This window comes from Micrasema longulum, unplaced genomic scaffold, assembly GCF_059751315.1.
Source record: "Micrasema longulum isolate JH-2025_06_02 unplaced genomic scaffold, ASM5975131v1 h1tg000656l, whole genome shotgun sequence".
In the NCBI taxonomy this organism is placed as follows: domain Eukaryota; kingdom Metazoa; phylum Arthropoda; class Insecta; order Trichoptera; family Brachycentridae; genus Micrasema; species Micrasema longulum.
In genome coordinates this window covers 406,490-424,633 of record NW_028277852.1, presented here as the reverse complement: position 1 = coordinate 424,633, position 18,144 = coordinate 406,490, and the positions used below count along the sequence as shown (strand labels likewise).

Sequence of the window (18,144 nt, the reverse complement as noted above, 5' to 3'; positions counted from 1 at the left end):
ATTGATCAGCAAAGAACAATCTATGGCCTTAATTATCCAATGACCCGTCTTTGTCGTATTGCTAACTCAAGACAAGATATAGACTTTTTGGTTTAAGTTTATAACGATTTAAACGAGCACTAAATAAATAGTCCAGATCTTATCTTGATGTCCCTTATGTTTGTCAATGCTTCTTCTTTTAATGTTTTAAACTATTCTTTTATTGTAAAATTTAAACCCTATAAATTGTATACATGGACAATGTCCATTAATAAATAAATAAATAATATGTAAATATTTATGTATCTTTAATTTATCAATCAGTGCTACATAAAAAAGAATTAAAAATATAAGTTTTCGCTTCTTTCTTAAATATTCTTAATATGTTGTACTCATGACTGCGCTTTTTTATTCCTTTGTTCATTTAATTAAAGAAAATTCGTCTGTAAGTATAATAAGCTTGTGCTGTAGATGTTTTTAATTTGATGTTATCAGTTGTTTTAAGAAACAATTATTTTATATCAAACATGTCGGGAGTCGAACCCGAGACCTCTTTCATGGTAGGCAAACGCGCTGATCATTACGCCACGAGGCCGACGAGTTAGTTAGAAATTGTGTTTTCACACGAGAATATTTTATAGTTCCTGAACTGGTACCTGAAGCGTGAGACAGATCGCCTAACCTTCATGTAACAAAATTGATCAGGATACGCTGCGATTGGTGTACCAATTCAGTGCCCTATGCACCATTAGGTGCGAAAAGGGGATGATGATGATGATGATATTTGTTTGAACAAATAATTTAAATAAATAAATAAAAATCACATAATGTTTTATTGACAGTAACACAGAACACATGATAGCCTCTCTTTCTATTCATTGTTGAATATGGTATCCAGTTTCGTGTGGGTGGTTCGAATTTCATGATGTTCCAATTAATTTTTCCTACCGTTGCGAGTTGTGAGTGACGTAACAATACGGGATTAAAATGGACTTTGTACGTCATTTAGCGGAAGTTCTTGTTGTTCCAATTTAGACCTGGGCCGCGATTATAAAGGCTATCCCTATCGGTACATACCGAGAAGGTATATTTTACTTCTGTACTATCAACATATTACAACAAAGATGAAGAACATTTTAAAATAAACTCCCCAAAGAGTTTAATCTAGTGCTTGTCTACAAAAATTTGGATGAACTCAAAATAATGTTGATAAATCCACCTGGTCCACGAAGAAGTATAGCATTCAAATAAGAAACCCTTAAATGAACTGATTAGGTTATGAAAATATTTGACGTTGTGGGAGAAATAATTGAAAAAATAGAGAATGGATGAAGGGAGGGGCGCGAGTTTAATAAGTAAAGAGTGACCATTAAAATCGAGCATCGTATAACGGGCTGTAGTATAAAAAAGTTGTTTGATTATTTATCAAATGTAGACGAAAAAAATTCGGTAAGTGGTTATACAGGTTGTTCTTTAAACCCTGTCACATCCGAAACCACGATGATCAGTATGGGCAATAAGACATAATGGCATATTTAAAAAAATAATTAGAACGAAGAAATTTAAAAAATATATATATTAAAAAAAAACAAATGGTTGCTGACTTCTACAGGGAAGAAGCGAGTGGGCGCGGACATGCGGTTGACAGAGTATCAAGCTCCCCTCTCCCCCTCCTCGTTTCACCCCTACAGGAGGAAGCAACCATTTGTTTTTTATTTATCTTTTATTTTTTAAGATTTGAGTCATTCTAAAAATTTATTTTAATGTGCCAATACGTCTACTTCCTCATACTGATCATCGTGGTTTCGGATGTGGCAGGGTTTAAAGAACACCCTGTATACAAATATTTAATGACATTTAGTAAAATGTTTGACAAAAAAGTGGTTGCTTTAAATATTAATAATATAAACTTATAATTAGAAATCAAACACTGATGACATTCGTTTGAAAATGCCCTAATAAGGCGAAACAATTATCACGAAGTTTTTATTTTTATGTGTTTATATTTGTAAAAATAAAATAAAGTGTTCAGTAGACTCAAATCAGTGTTTGATTTCTAATTATAGGTTTAAATATGGAGTTCTACAAAATAAAAACCAAATCAATTAATTAATAATATATTTAGATAGTTTATATATCGATTAAGGCTTTAAAAATATATTTGAAAAATATTTTGGATCTTGTGAAGCAGGTCACTGCCGTTAGTTAAAGATTTATTTTTATATCACTCTGAATAGCAATTATAAAATAAAAAAAATGCTTTACCGTTTGTATCGAAGAAATCGTTCAAGTAACACAATTTTAAATACTTTTTTTTCTGTCATCAAATTGAATTCGTTGAAACTTGCATAAATTTATTTTATATTAAGTAATTCTACGTACAACGGACTTCGTGTCTATCAAAGGATTTTCTCAATACAATCAACAGAGGCAGACATTTGTCGTGTGTTTTTTAAATTTCAAAATTAAACGTTTTCTATACATTTTAAGTTGACATGCTTATCGTCAAAATGTAGAAGACTGACTTAAGTAAAAAAGGAAAAGACAATTCTCTACATAAGAAAATAATTATTAGCTAATTTTAATAAAATATTTCATTCAAAACATGAGTCGAAATTCTGAATAATCGATACTCGTGTATGAGAAGGTGTAAAAATGAAGAGGAAGCGAAACTTGTATGTAAAGACAGAGTGATGTGGCGTTCTATCCGCTCTGCCGTACTGCAATTGCAATGGAATCGCAATATTCCATTGCGTATTGTATATTTTTTAACTTATTTTTAAATGTACCTACACTTAAGATAATATTTAGTTTTATATAAATTACCCTTACACTGTATAATATTCACCAGTTTGAAGATGCCCATTAGAGGGTGAAAGCGCTAATTGGTCAAAATAAATAAGTTAAAGTGTACCAAGTATTTTTTTAAATTAACAACTTATATGGAAATATAAGTTATTACATTATTTTTTTTATTTTTTTTATTTATTTCTTAAGTTAGCTTATATTAAAACTAATATAAACTATTATGTACATTTACATCATCTATTTATATTTACATTTCCTTACAGTAACTTATACATTTATTTTTAAATTCTTTCAGACACTTTTCATTCTTCATACATTCAGGCATCTCATCACACATTTTTAAACCCTTATACATCAAACAATTTTGCGACTCAGCTCTTTTCAATAATGGTAGTCTTATTTTATCCTTTTGTCTAGTAGCATATTCATGACAATTTTTGTTTAAGACAACTTTATCCTTAAAATATTTTGGTAATTTATCGTGAAAAAATTTATGTATAAATATCAACATATTAAATTTAAGTCTCCTTCTTACAGATAACCATTTTAGTTCATCTCTCATTTTTTTTACATTGCTATATTTATTTTTCTTAAGAACTATTCTCATCGCTTTATTTTGTAAAATTTCTAGTTTATTTAAATTTCCTTCGTTTGCTAAAAATAATATTGTTGAGCAGTAATCTATATGTGGAAGAATGATTGTTTTGTAAATTAGTTCTGCAGTATCTTTATTTAATTTATTTCACAATCTACTAAGGAAAAATATTTTTTTTGATATTTTTTTATTAACCTGTTCAAAATTTGCATTTAATGTCAATTTTGAATCAAGTATTATCCCCAAATATTTCATTTCATTAACCTTTTCTATGGTTTCATTATCAATAAGTACATTCATCCTTGGGTTTGGCTTTTTCTTTCCTAACTCCATGTATTTTGTTTTTCCAACATTAAGCTGAAGTTTATTAATTTTGAGCCACTCAGATATTCTGTTTAAGTCCTCGTTTAATTTTTGTAAAGTCTCTGTATAATTTTCTCCCGCTATATAGATTAATGTATCATCGGCAAATAATTGTAGTTTGCAGTGTTTTATTATATTTGTGATGTCGTTTATATATATTATAAAAAAAATTGGTCCTAGAACTGAATATGGAATGGAACAATGGAACATAAACATATAATTACAATGGAATTCAATCAAGAATTGTCTATAAATAATTTAAATGAAACATTGTCATACTAAGGAAAATCCACCTCGAGGGCGCAGTATAAAAAATATCCCAACACGTCTTGCAGGTACAGAGCGCATGGGCGGTTAAGATCGTAGTTCCTCATTTCGATTCATTTTAATTTTAGATAATTTTATGGGAGCTAGATAACATTTTTTTGCAACCAACAGGCGAAGAGGCCCCAGTGGTGAATTACAATACAATGTTCTCACCAGGAATCGAACCCGGCACCTTCCGCACGTGACTCAAGCATCTTATCCACTACACCACCTACATTGAAAAATTTTAAATTTAACAGTTTTAAAATGTACAGAGGTTCATTGTTTTAAGTCCCGACTAGCTCGAAAACTCCGGTGTTTAGGCAGGACCTCTTTTTTACGTGTATTTTTTTTTCATAAAATGAGGCTTCAAAAATTCAAATAATAAAAATAATAAACAAAAATGCAAAAATTAGAAAACCTACCGATAATAATAAAAATTGAAGCATCAATATAAATAAGAAAATATAATTTTAATAATTAAAAAATAATTTTAATAATTAAAAAATAAAACATTATTATAAATTAGATAACATACCGATAATGATTCAATGATAATAAATTTACACTGCACAAAAAAAAATACTAAAAATAGTTTTATGTTTATCTTCCTGATAATTACAGTTTTCATTACATAATGGGTTCAACTACCCTTAAAGTAACGATGACTAGGAGTTTACGAATTTCTTTTGAAAACAAAAATACATCTCATTTTGTTGAAACAACTAGACATGAAAATTTTTTGAACATTTATACTTCAATACTTCACTTATCCGACTTTCCGAGCAATAATTACAAGGCATTTTACTTTCCGGCAATTTGTCATAAAAATAATGGCAAGTAATGACACGTTACAGGAATACGTCAAAACTGTTTAGTTCCGTCGCCGGGAAGACACTCCTACTAAAGTTTCGGGAGAGATGGAAACTTTTCTCTACCATCTGTCCAGGTTCCCAGGCCTCGTGCGCACCGACGAACCCACCAGCCCTCCAAACTTTGCCAATTCCAACCGCACTTTTTATATTCGCAACACGAATTAGGGTGTTTTTCTCAAATATCAGGTAGCAAAAACGAAAAACAATATTGATAACAAATTTACGACGCAAAGAGAATTCATAATTTTTACACCCATTACATTTGTCATTATTATTTTTGACATTTATTACACTCGAATAAAAATATTATTTTTTACCAACATTGCGACACATACGAAAAAAGATATATAAATATAAGATTACAAATGAGGAGAAAAACAGAGAATCTAAACTCATTGTAGAACGTAGAACGGTTTTAAGTTGAAGACCTCCCTTTGAAAACAGCAAATTTCTAAAATTCTCCAAAACGATGCAATCGGGTTTGATTAATATTTTCCAATGCATCTTTCTAAATATTTCCTAAAAAATCGCAGGTACCTCAAATTCACTGTTAAACTTTTTTAAATTTTTTTATAGAGTCTTTATTCAATAAAATATACATATTATTACAATATTAATACATTATAAAGAAAACAAAGTATTAAGATATATTTTGTCCCGATAAACTATTCAATAATAGTTTGTCATCGGGTGCTCAGACATTAGTTTTAATTAATAATCAAATAAGAAGAGTACAGACATAATACTGTATACGTATAAAATAATAAACATAAAAACAGTTTAAAGATATATTTTTTTTTTTTTTTTTAAGTAAGAAAATAGAGTAAAATAATACAATTAAAATTAAAGAATAGTAATTTACTTAAATATATTTTAAGTATAAGAAAAAAAATAATAATAATAGACACATATATAAATAGTGTGTGCTCATAAATGTGATCAAAACAAGATAAAAAAATAAATTAAACAAGGTAAAGTAAATCGAGAATTTCAATTCAAATCTACAGAAAAAAAAGATTAGTAAGAAAATTAAAAGTACATATTAAAATTAAGATCTAAAAAATGTAAATGAAATATGAAAGTAAGAAAGTAATAAAAAGAAAAGAAAAGGTTTACCCAAGAAAATAACAAAAATGTATTCAATGAGGGATAAAAAAAAATATAAATGTAAAAAAATAATAATAAATAAAAAATATTAAAAAAAAAAAAAAAATGTATTACATAAATATTACATAAATAATAAATCAATATAGGAACGTTTTATCTACTAACCACTTACGTAATAGAAACTTAATTTTATTTTTACTATGACATGTTTTCATGTCAAATGGCAACAAATTGAATACTTTTGGAACAATATAATCCAACGTACGTTGTCCATATTTATTTTTAAATTTTGGTACTACTAGGCCATCAACAGATGTAAATCTTGTTAGATAGCTGTGTTCTAATTTATTCTACTCTTACTCACAGTAATATTGGAAGAAAAAAAATGGAAATATCACATACTACGAATTCCAAAAGAAAAAATGGAAAATGGGCTTAGAAAGCATAATTTTATTTACAAAATCAATATGGATATTGTGGAAAAATGTTTTCATTCATAATTTTTTAAACAATTTTTTTTTAATGTCTTTTTATTTTTTTTTATTATTTTATTATATTAGGTAATTCAACAAAAATACATACTATAAACATACAGTTTAAAAGCATTCGTCGATACAATTTTACATGCATTTATCTTCAATTATAGAATTACACAAAATAGATTTATATATTAAGATGAAATACATATTTTTGAATATTTTTTTGATTTAAAAAAAAAAAAATTATACAGGATACAATGCAAATAAAAAATAAGTTGTACGCGTGTACATATTAAATAATATTTATTTCTAAGAGATTATTCGCAAAAGCTGAGAGAAGTGTCAATTTTATTGTTTCGGCAGTATATATTATATTCCCGACTCATGCGGGCCATAGGTGTGTGGTATGTAGCATATTTGAAAACAAAGGCAGTTTAAATATTTCCCAATGTCTGGGTGTTCTCAATCACGCATTTATTTGTATTTTATTTAGGAGGTTAGTATCTACTTTGTAGTTTAATATTTTATACAGAAATTTTATATCGAAAACAACGCGGCGTTTTATCAGAGAATTAAAATGAAACAGAGTTAGAAGTCGCTCGTCATTTGAATTTGAACGTGGGTTAGAAATTTGGAACTTATACAAAAGGTACTTTTGAACAGATTCTATTGATTTTATACGATTTTGATATTGCGGACTCCATACGCATGAGGCATACTCAAGATTACTGCGAATCAAGCTCATATATAGACATTGTTACTCTCTTGACGAACCGCGACAAAAACGTTAAAAAAAAGATCTTTACAAAAACGCGACATGTTTGGCCGTGACAATTCTGACATCAATTAAACCTGTCTCAGATTTGCACTCATACTTGATTTCATCATTCTTAATCTTGAATTACATTAATTTCTTCGCACCTTTATCTAAGAGATCGCATTTCGACCGCGTTCACTCTGCTGAAATGCAATATGTAGCAATAATATTAAAACTACAATTAAAGTGGCCTCCGTGGTGTAGTGGTTAAGACGGAAACTCATACACGGAAAGATCCGGGTTTGATCCGGGTGAGAGCACAAAATTTAATGTGACTTTTCGCAAGCCTGGGTGTTCTGTGATGTAATTCACCAGTGTAATGGGGGTTCTTGGCGTATTGTGGTGAAAAAAAAAAGTAAACACCTTCTTCAAGTACTGAATATTTTGTGCTTAGAAAGCGATAAAACAATGTCACTTTGGTATTGGAAACGTGGATTTAGAGTATTAGAATATTCTAGAGAATAAGTATACACAAATATACAGGTAAACTTTAGGTTTCCATTGAAAATTACCCGAAACTACTAAATTTAGCTTTTGGACCCTAAAAGCCACCAGCTGACCGCAAACCCTCGACCGAAGCGGCTACAGGACAAAATAATGGCCTTTTACTTATTTTTAATCTCACTCTCAAAATAGCTAATGAAATTCAGTGCATAATATTCTTCGGCTTTTAAGGCTCGATAAATATTTATGTAGGGTTGCAGACAATATAAAACGGATAACAAATTATTTACGAACATGTAAAATATAAAAAACAAAAGAACGACGTGTAATTTTAAAGTGTCATGCCCATGTGAGCAATTTAGAAATATAAAATAAAATATACATCAACTTAAACAGAAAAACAAATATATAATGAATTGAAAAAGTAGCTAATCGGATCAATGAAATACAGTATTGTTCGAATTAATGGCATAAGAGTAATTTTTGTATTCTTTTACGTATAGCAAAACACTCATATGTCAATTTGACAGTTGTTAATTGACAAAAATTATGACTTACGGTTCATTAATCCTTTGGGAGCTCATATTGGTATTTGTTGGTGTACTATCTGTTGTTTTTATTTACATTTTCTCAATAAAGGACTAATTTTATTAATTGCTTGCATATGAAACAGTGTTTATGAGTTGGTTTCAATCATGGATATCACGCCGAGGAAAAGAGAAAAAAATATAACCTTAAGTGAACATACATCAATGACTCAGAAGGAGATTGCAAATATTGAGGGGTGTGAATAATCTCCCATCCACCATCAAAGATGTTACTACATTATCTCTGTTTAAATCACGTCTGAAGAAACATCTCCTTTCTCTTCCTTTATCTGTCTTCCTTTCCTTTTTCCTCTTTTTTTCCTTTTTCCCATTGAGTAATGTTTTGATTTAAGGTAATTTATAAATTAATACGTTAATTTCAATCTTTATACATAATCTTTTTTTTCTATTGAATATGTTCTGTAACTTGAATTATAAAAATAAAACTTTTATTTTATTGGTTGGTTGGAAGAAATTGTCATTTGGCAATAAGCCCGCCAATATACAAATAACATTACGTACAAAAAGTTAAATTAATTTTAAAAAAATACATTGATAAGAATAAAAATATTTATTTTTATCAATTCTGTCATCTAAAATAACATAGAATATTTTCATTATTTAATCAGTGTATGTTTGTCCTAATCGGTGCATGTGCTTATTAAAATGCATGTCGTGTTGGTTTTATATTTTTGTGCAACAACCATGGCGAAGGTGTATAGTGGGTTTTGCATGTTGGTATAATTGGTGTCCTGACGAAGAGACGAGTACGTCTCGAACCCGGTAGACATAGAAAAGTCGGTAAGTGGTTAAATACAAATATATAATAACATTTACTAAAGTTTATTTCTGCAAACAAACACTTTGTAAAGCGCCCTTGAGGTATTATAGTACGAAAATGGCGCTGCATTAAAAAAAAAAAAAATTATTTGAAAATTTATTTATAAACCCTTACGGATTATTACATTCATTTTACAAAAAATAATATAAACATTTTTCATTCATACTCTGTTGTTCAAAATAATATTTTTTACATCTTTTGAAAAGTTTGTCTAAATCTTTTGTTTAGTTTTGTCTGGTAGTTTATTGTATAATTTCAGTCCCTGGTTCATAAGTCTTGATTGTCCTTGTCTTGTTTTAGAAAGTTGTATACGATATTTGTCTGATATTCTCGTATTATGTCCATGTTGACTACAATTTTTTACAAGTTTTGGTTCTTCGTCTACAATTACATTAGTGGGTAATTTATGAATAAATTTTAATGATTCTAGTTGAAAGAGTTCAGTTATACTTAATTGCTTAGTTTGTTTAAAAAGTTCTCTAGTTGCAGTTAAATAGGGAAGGTTATATACTAACTTTAATATTTTATTTTGTTGTCTTTGCAGTCTGTTTTTGTCATTTTGATATCATGCTCCCCATAGTAGTTGCGTAAAACATATTTTAGTTTTTACATAGGCTTCATACATTAAAATTTTTCCGTTTTTGGAACAAAGTTTTTGATTCATAAGTTATCCATAGTAGATATAATAATAATAATAATATATATACTCGTATCCAACATATTTTAATGTGTAAATAATAAGGCCCCATAAAAATCTCCACACATTATTATGTTTTAGAATATTTAAAGAGACGGGACTCTGTTGATTAACCGAGACTACCCTCGTCACAGTGTTCTCCCGAGACAGTAGTAGTGTCACGTGACAGGGGCTGGAAGGGGTGGGGGGCTTATTGTCACGGAAATATGGGACACTTCACGGTATGGCGAGCAGTTCGCCGGGCTCGGGCGGGACATGGGAAGCTGTACCTACGTACGCATTCTGAATTTTAACAATGTACTTAAAAACTTTTCATTAAAGGTGAAAATTAAAAGCGAAAATTAGCAATCAAAGCTCGATAAATTAAAAAAAGACGTTGACATGAAAAAAAACTAATGTTAATTAAATGAACTGCTAATTTTTCATGCAAATTTTTTTTTTTTTAAACTAATAATTTTACTAAAAATAAACTAATATATTACCTAATTTTTTACGTGACTTGTCCACAGGACGGTCGAAGAACAAGAATTAGAAAAAGAAGGATTTGGATAGGAACAGGATTTTCACAGTCTTCTATGAGTTGCCAGTACAGAAAATGTAAATTCAGTACTTAATAGACAACGAAAGAACGGCTAAAAGGATCTACGGTGCGAATGTTCGTAGCTGCAAAAAACGATGAAGATCGAAAAAGACATGGCACAACTATATCCAAAAAGAACATAAAAATGGACATGTCAAGAGTATGAATGTAGAGCAAGCGAGGTCTGTATGCAAAAATATATTGATATGGCGTTTTATACTTTCTGATTTCCTCTACGGGATAACGGCGTGACGTGCGATTGTTTGTCTTGTTAGAAATTTTAATTAAAACACATTTAATCCTACAATGTTTGAGTATGTCCAAATGCTTGCGGACTGGCAGGATTTCCTCCCTAAGGAGTTGTTCATATTTAAATTTATTTCAACAGAGGAGGAAAACGTTTTTAAGAAGGGAATATGGAAGTCAAGACATTTACAGGGCTTATGACCTGTCATTGGCTGGTTTAAGTGGCCACCTTACACACTGTGTAACATTAACTATTCTGCCCATGTTTGAACATCCACATTTCCTCTACTCTTCCACCCGTTCAGCCGGATAAATCGCACTTACGTGATAAAGGTTTCAGCTCTTTTACTTCACAAAAGTTAACAGATGGAAGAGTTGAGGAAATGTAGATGTTCAAACATGGGCGGAATGGTGAATGTTACACGGTGTGTAAAGTTTTAGTCCCGAACATGGAACTGGCAGAGGAAGGATGAAAGCCTAGTGAACGCGGTTGAAATGCGATCTCATAGACGAATGTGTGGGAAATTAATGTATGACAGGGTTACGAATGATGAAATCAGGCGAGAGTGTAAATCTGAGTCAAGTATAATCAATAAGATTAAAAAAGGGTCTCTGAGATGGTTTGGTCACGTAGAACGAATGGACCACGGAAGAATGGTAAACAGGTATTAATGGCGAAAATGACGAGGACGACCAAGGAAGACGTGGCATGATCAGATAAACCAAATTCTTAAGTCTGGTCATGTCAAAAGCCGACAGAACCGAAGGGCATGTATGACAAGATGTATAAATGTGGAAGAACCTAGGAATGTATGCCTGGATAGACGTGTGTGGCGGTCCATTCTCTCTGCCTACCCCTACGGGGAAATGGCGTGATGGTAGTAGTAGTAATAGTAGTTAATTCCAGTGACAAGACTTAACGTTCCCTTCCTGCAATCAATGCGAGAGTTAAGGGCGAATCACACGAATAAGGGACGCTGTGGAACTGTGTGTGAATCTAACTTAAGATTTAAGGAAATAAATTCAAAGCTGGAAAAATATATCAACGTGAATTTAGGTTGAACGTTTATGAGATAATAAACACGTGCCATGAAAAGGTGTTTTAAAATTAGTTCTTAATTTAGAGATAACCTAAAGAAATTATTAAAGTTGTTCCTAAAATGCTAAGTAAAAATTTACGAAGCAAAATAGGATTAAATGTTTAAATTTATTTTTGAGAAGGGAATATGGAAGTCTAGGCATCTACAGGGCTTATGACCTGTCAATGGCTGGTTTAAGTGGCTACTTTACACACTGTGTAACATTCACCATTCTTCCCATATTTGAACATCTATATTCCTTCGATTCTTTCATCTGTTGATGTTTGTGAAGTTAATTTCCCTAGGGAGTTATTAATATTTAAATTTGTTGCAACAGAGGGAAAACATTTTTGGGAAGGTAACATAAGGTAATAATTCATCGGTCTCGTGGTGTATTGGTCAGCGCGTTTACCTACCATGCGAGATGTCTTGGGTTCGATTCACGACATGGTTTTTTTTTTGTAATCTTCAGATGGGACATTTTCACGCTAGATTTGGAAAGTAGAATTTGTATAACTTTGCTAAATTTTAATGCAAAAAATATTTAACCTTACTACTCGAAGAATGATGTCCGCATATACACCAATACATCTGTATTATAGAGAGCAAGAAGATAGAATACATAACAAGAAAGACAGAGACGCTGTTTTGCCACCGGTGTTGTGTGCAACAAATTCAGTCGGTTGTTGACAGTGATGGGGGATGAACGTATGAATTATGACCGGCGAATCCATGATTTTGATATATTTTTAGAAATGGCTAAATTATATCTGTATTTTTATGTTTTTCGATGTTTTTTTTTCAAATGTCTAAGCTTAAGAGTATTCCGTCTTTTGCTTGTGGTAACACGATGTTACATAGCCATGCGCAAAGGAATTATTTACCACAGTCTTTTGAAAGCGCGAATTAATGGTTTTTTTTTTGGCAATGACAGGGCTAAATTATATGTTTATTTTCGTGAATTATGGAAAAGGAAATATTAAACTGCGCGTCTCAATGTTTTTTTTCTTCAAATGACTGAGCTTTAGAATATTCCATCTTTTGCTTGTGGTAACACGATGTTACATCACCGCGCGCAATTGAATTATTTACCTCAGTCTTATAAGAGTTAATAATGTTATATTTTACTGTCCCTCGACTTACACCTAAAGCGTAAGACGGTATTTTCTAATAACCCTATGCACCAGCGGGTGTGGATAGATGTATCATGATGACACCTTTTTAAAAAAATATATTATTAATCAAAAACCTTTATTAGCATAAATAAATGTTATAAGCATTAATCAAAAACCTTTATTAGCATAAATAAGTGGCAACTTTATCGAGTCTATTTTTTTAAATCAAAAACTTTGTTCCAATAAAGGAAAAAAATTTAATGTATGAAGCATATGTAAAAAATAAAATATGTTATATGCAACTACTGTGGGGAACAGGATATCAAAATGACATAAACAGACTACAAAGACAGCAAAATAAAATATTAAAGTTAGTATATGACCTTCCCTATCTAACAGCAACTAAAGAACTTTTTGAACAAACTAAACAATTAAACGTAACTGAACTCTTTAAACTAGAATCTTTAAAATTTATTCATAAATTAGCCACTGATGTTATTGTAGACGAAGAATTAAAACTTGAAAAAAATTGTAGTAAACATGAACACAATACGAGAATATCAGAGAAATATTATAAACAACATTTTAAAACGAGAAAAGGACAAATGAGACTTATAAACCATGGACTGAAATTATACAATAAACTACCAGACAAAACTAAACAAAAGACTCAGACAACCTTTACAAAAGATGTTAAAAATATTATTATTAACATTAGAATATGAATTTTAAAAGTGAAAACATTTTGTTAAATGTATGTAACCCGTAAGGGTTTATCAATAAAATTTAAATTAAAAAAAAAAATTTTAAAAAAAAAATACATTCAGTAAAAAAATGGAACACTTAAGGTTGAACTTGCCAAAAAAGAGTCTAGCTCTTGTGCTTGGCAAGTTTACCAAATAACATAAAAAGAAACAAAAAATGCAAAACAAAATAATAAAATAAATAAAAAATTTAAAAATTTAAAAAATTGAGAAAATATAACACTAAAAAATATTAAATAAAAACACAAAATTTATAAACAAAGGCACATATTAAACATATATCTCTTTCTTCATAATTCAGTTAATGTACATAACAGCGTTAAGTTTTTAATCATTCAAAATAATGGCTTAAGTGAGGAAATAAATTTTAAAATGGAAAGTTTAACTGCTTTCGACACAACAATACTTCATTTTAAGATATATATCAAGTCCTTGAAACGCGCATAAATCCTTGGGGACGTATTATTCTATAAAACAAAGGTGTATTATGTCCTCATTGGAATCGTCCTCATTGTGAAATTTAATTAAAAAGTTAGGCCTTTTTGTTTCGTAAATCCTTTCATGGGTCCTGCTTTGCAAACATGAAGAAAAGGTTAGGTTTCTGGAAGTTTTGAACTTATGATTAAATATTATCAATCACAAATTAATGGTGGCAAAATAAGCAAAATGCAATTTGAAAAAATTGTATAAACAGCTTTAATTTTCAGTTGCATCATCCTAACTTGGAATTCCTCTCGTCAATATTATTTTTATAAAACATCGAAAGAAAAGAAAGAGAGAGAAAGAAGATAATGTGAATTATGAAAAACGTCAGATCGGCCGACAGAGGGCGCTGACAAAACTATATAAAAAACCCTCACGACAGGTCGCTCTCTTTTCGACGCCTACAGCCTCCAAACTAACACGTGCCGTTTAAGCTATAAAGCCATCGATAAATTATTTTCATATTTTAAACTCAGTGTTAAATAAATCTCATGTAAGTAATCTTCATCGCATGTCGTTTGATAATCATGACATACATAATTCTCAATACCTGTAATGAAATATGATTAAATCGGGATAATCTTCCAACGAATCACATTCCAACATACGCTAATCAATTTAACACCTACAGTCTCGGGGCAATAATAGTCTCGAGGTAATGCCTAGTTAATTATCAATTAATTATTAGGGGATCGAATCCAGTTCTTTTCTACAAAAATTTGGACAAACTCAAAACGTTATTTATAATTCATAATGAAATCATTATTAACTGTACGTTTCAATTAAATAATATGCTACGTATTAAGGGCACGAAATAAAATTAACAAAGGTAATTGCATTTATCAAGATGTGAGATATTTTATTTTGCAAGTATAAGTTGTGTAGTGGTCAAGAGGCTTGATTCACGCACGGAAAGTTCCGGTTTGATTCCCGGTGAGAACACAAAAATTGAAATGTTATTTTTTTTTCAAACCTGGGTGTTCTGTGATGTAATTCACCACTGTAGTTGGGCCTCCTGGCCTGTTGGGGTGCAAAAATAAAATAAAATAAAAATAATTATAAAAGTGGTTCATTCAAACTTTTAAAATAAGTCAATCTTACAGTTGATGAGTTTGATATATTACCAAAGAAGTCTGAGGAACATTTGGCAAAAAATGCATGGTGAATCTGTAAATGGCTTTTTAAATGTGGACTCTGTATTATTGTTTGACCTTATGAATAGAAGCTTAGTATAAAAGCTCTGGATTCGTTGTGCGTACCAATGTATTTAGTTAGTAATATTTCACTACCCCTAATCAATTATTAGATTATATCGGAGGCATAAGTAAAATTATATTCCCTTAATAAATCCCACATACGACCCTTAGTATGGAATTTATTAGACAACGTCTTATATTAATCTGGTAGAATCTTGACATCCATTAGCCCTACCTCCCTCTTCTTATATACACATGGTAGGACATTATGTATGTTTATGAGTTGTGTTTATGAATTATTTATTTACCTCGTAGTTCAGTGGTTCATAAGTAAATTTGGGTTCCGTTCCTAAGGAAAACGCAAAATGTTTAAAACCTAAAATCCATATATTTATCATTTTACAAGTGAATTTGGTTGATAGAAAACATTTTCAAGGTATTGATTTACAAAAATAACGCGACAAGATTTTTTTATAACGAATCAAAATTGAGTTTGAGTCGAATACGGGTATATATATATATATACCCGTATTCGACTATATATATATATATCTATATATATATACCCGTGGTGTAGTGGCCTCCGTGGTGTAGTGGTCAAGACGCTTGACTCATGCACGGAAGCTTCCGGGTTCGATTCCCGGTGAGAACACAAAAATTAAAATGTGATTTTTCTCAAGCCTGGGTGTTCTGTGATATAATTCACCACTGTAATTGGGCCTCCTGGCCTGTAGTGGTGCAAAAATAAATAAAAAAATATATATAAATATATATAGATATGGATAAAGATATGAATAAAGACTTAGATATAGATATGATATATATATATAGATCTCTTCAATTCGTGCCTCATGTCTGAAAATGGTGATTACGCCTGACTCCAGGCATGGCTCGTCTGTAGACAGTCTCCCTCCATCTGGAACGGTCTTGCGCTCTTCTATAGGCATTCGTCAGTGATGATACTGATAACTCAGTGACTGTGCCGCTCCATCTTGTCGGTTGACGTCCACGCGACCTTGTCCCTTCGACACTTCCCAGGAGAATAGTTTTTATATAGATATAGATATGGAAATAGATATAGATAAAGATATGTAGAGAAATAATGTTTTTAATAAAATGCTTTGTGCCTATTAAATGTGTACACACTTCTGTTTTAAATTTTGGTACTCCGATTTTGTATTCATTTTTTATCTTATAATTGCGATATCATTGACTTTTTTTTGCTTTTTTTTACATTTTTCTAAATATTATTTGAAAACATATATTGTATGTACTTTTTTTTCGCTCCTTTCTTTAAGTTAGAAGTAATTATTACTGTACAACTATGCAGTGATATCATATGTTTTAATGTAAAGGGTCTTTACCGACAAGCCATATTAATTGGCTTGTTGAGTCCTGTAAAAAAAATAAATTTAAAAAATATCTTATGAAATAATAAAAATGTAATATTGGATGTAAATAATAAATAATATAAATAAATAAAAATAATAACCCCTGGAAGATGGGGAGTAAAGCTAGTAGACTATAAAAACTTACAATTGTTAATTTCTCCCTGCAATTCAATGATTCGCAGTCAAAAGAAGGGAAACGGCATACCTGAAAAGAAAGACAAACTACATAGTTAGTTAAGATTAGTTTAAAACATAATTATCAATATAAACAAAAAAATAACAAAAACAGAACTGGCCATATGTAATACTATAGAAATTTATAAAAATCAATTAACCTATTAATAAAATAATCCTACACAAGTTTAAGGTGATACGAAGAGCAATGTTTTTATTCGTCACAACTTACCCCCAATACGTATTAAGTATTAAAATAATATTTTGTGATGAAGATTTAAAAACCTAATTTTCCAAATATCTTTTATTTGCAGATGACCTTAAAATATTCAAAATTATAAAATCAATTGATGACTGTCATAAACTACAAAATGACTTACATTCTTTGTTATCTTGGTGTCATGAAAACGACTAATTTTTAATATAAATTAATGTACGTCTATTAAATTCACAATAAAAATACATAAAACCGTTTTCAATTATTCAATCGACAACACAATTTTAATGAACGTCGAGACTATTCGAGATCTTGGGATACTTTTTGATAGCAAACTTAAATTCGACCATCACATTGACCACATTTCAAAGAAAGCGTCCAAAATCTGTGGATTTATTTTGCGAATATCTAAGCCATTCAAAAGCCCTAAAATTGCAATTAAATCATGTGTTCGTAGTTTGCTTGAATTTAATTATATAATATGGTCTCCTAATTATAATATTCATATAACGCGGATTGAATCGGGGCAGCAAAAATTTTTAAAATCGTTAATATTTAAAATCGGATCAAATACTTTCATAATCAACTATAATGATCGTCTAGAGTACTTTCATGTTTTTAGTTTATAATTCAGAAGGATTTTGGCTGGTTTGATATTCTTGCATAAATTGATATCTGACTGTATAGATGCCCATGATATCCTTGCTCAGATAAACCTCAATGTGCCTCGCCGTAACTTGCGTACCAATCTTGTCTGCTGTAGAAAATTATTAAACTAACATCGGATTATTTTTCCCTCTGCCAAGGAGCCTCAGAACAGTGAACGAAATCTCACTAAACGGTACTGTCGATGTGTTCCTACAGCAAGGGCAGGCATTTAAGAAGCAAGCGGTGTTGTCTCTTCTGACTCGCGATGTCACACTTGCCATTTTCGTCTAGATTATGCTATATACATACATTGTTTCAATTATACACTGTGTTAATTTAAGTAGATTTTAAGA

At 30.4% G+C, this 18,144-nt stretch overlaps 1 long non-coding RNA gene across 1 annotated transcript in view; it reads right to left on the bottom strand.

Annotated features, from left to right (window-relative positions):
* The window catches only part of LOC148279876 (uncharacterized), a 457,924-nt gene extending 440,086 nt beyond the window's left edge, over positions 1-17,838 (bottom strand). Inside the window, exons 1-2 of the long non-coding RNA XR_015822763.1 lie at positions 17,824-17,838; positions 16,898-16,957 (exon numbers count right to left, since the gene is read on the bottom strand). This is a non-coding gene — a long non-coding RNA (uncharacterized LOC148279876). The remainder of the gene's footprint in view (positions 1-16,897; positions 16,958-17,823) is intronic.
* Positions 17,839-18,144: the final 306 nt, after the last annotated feature.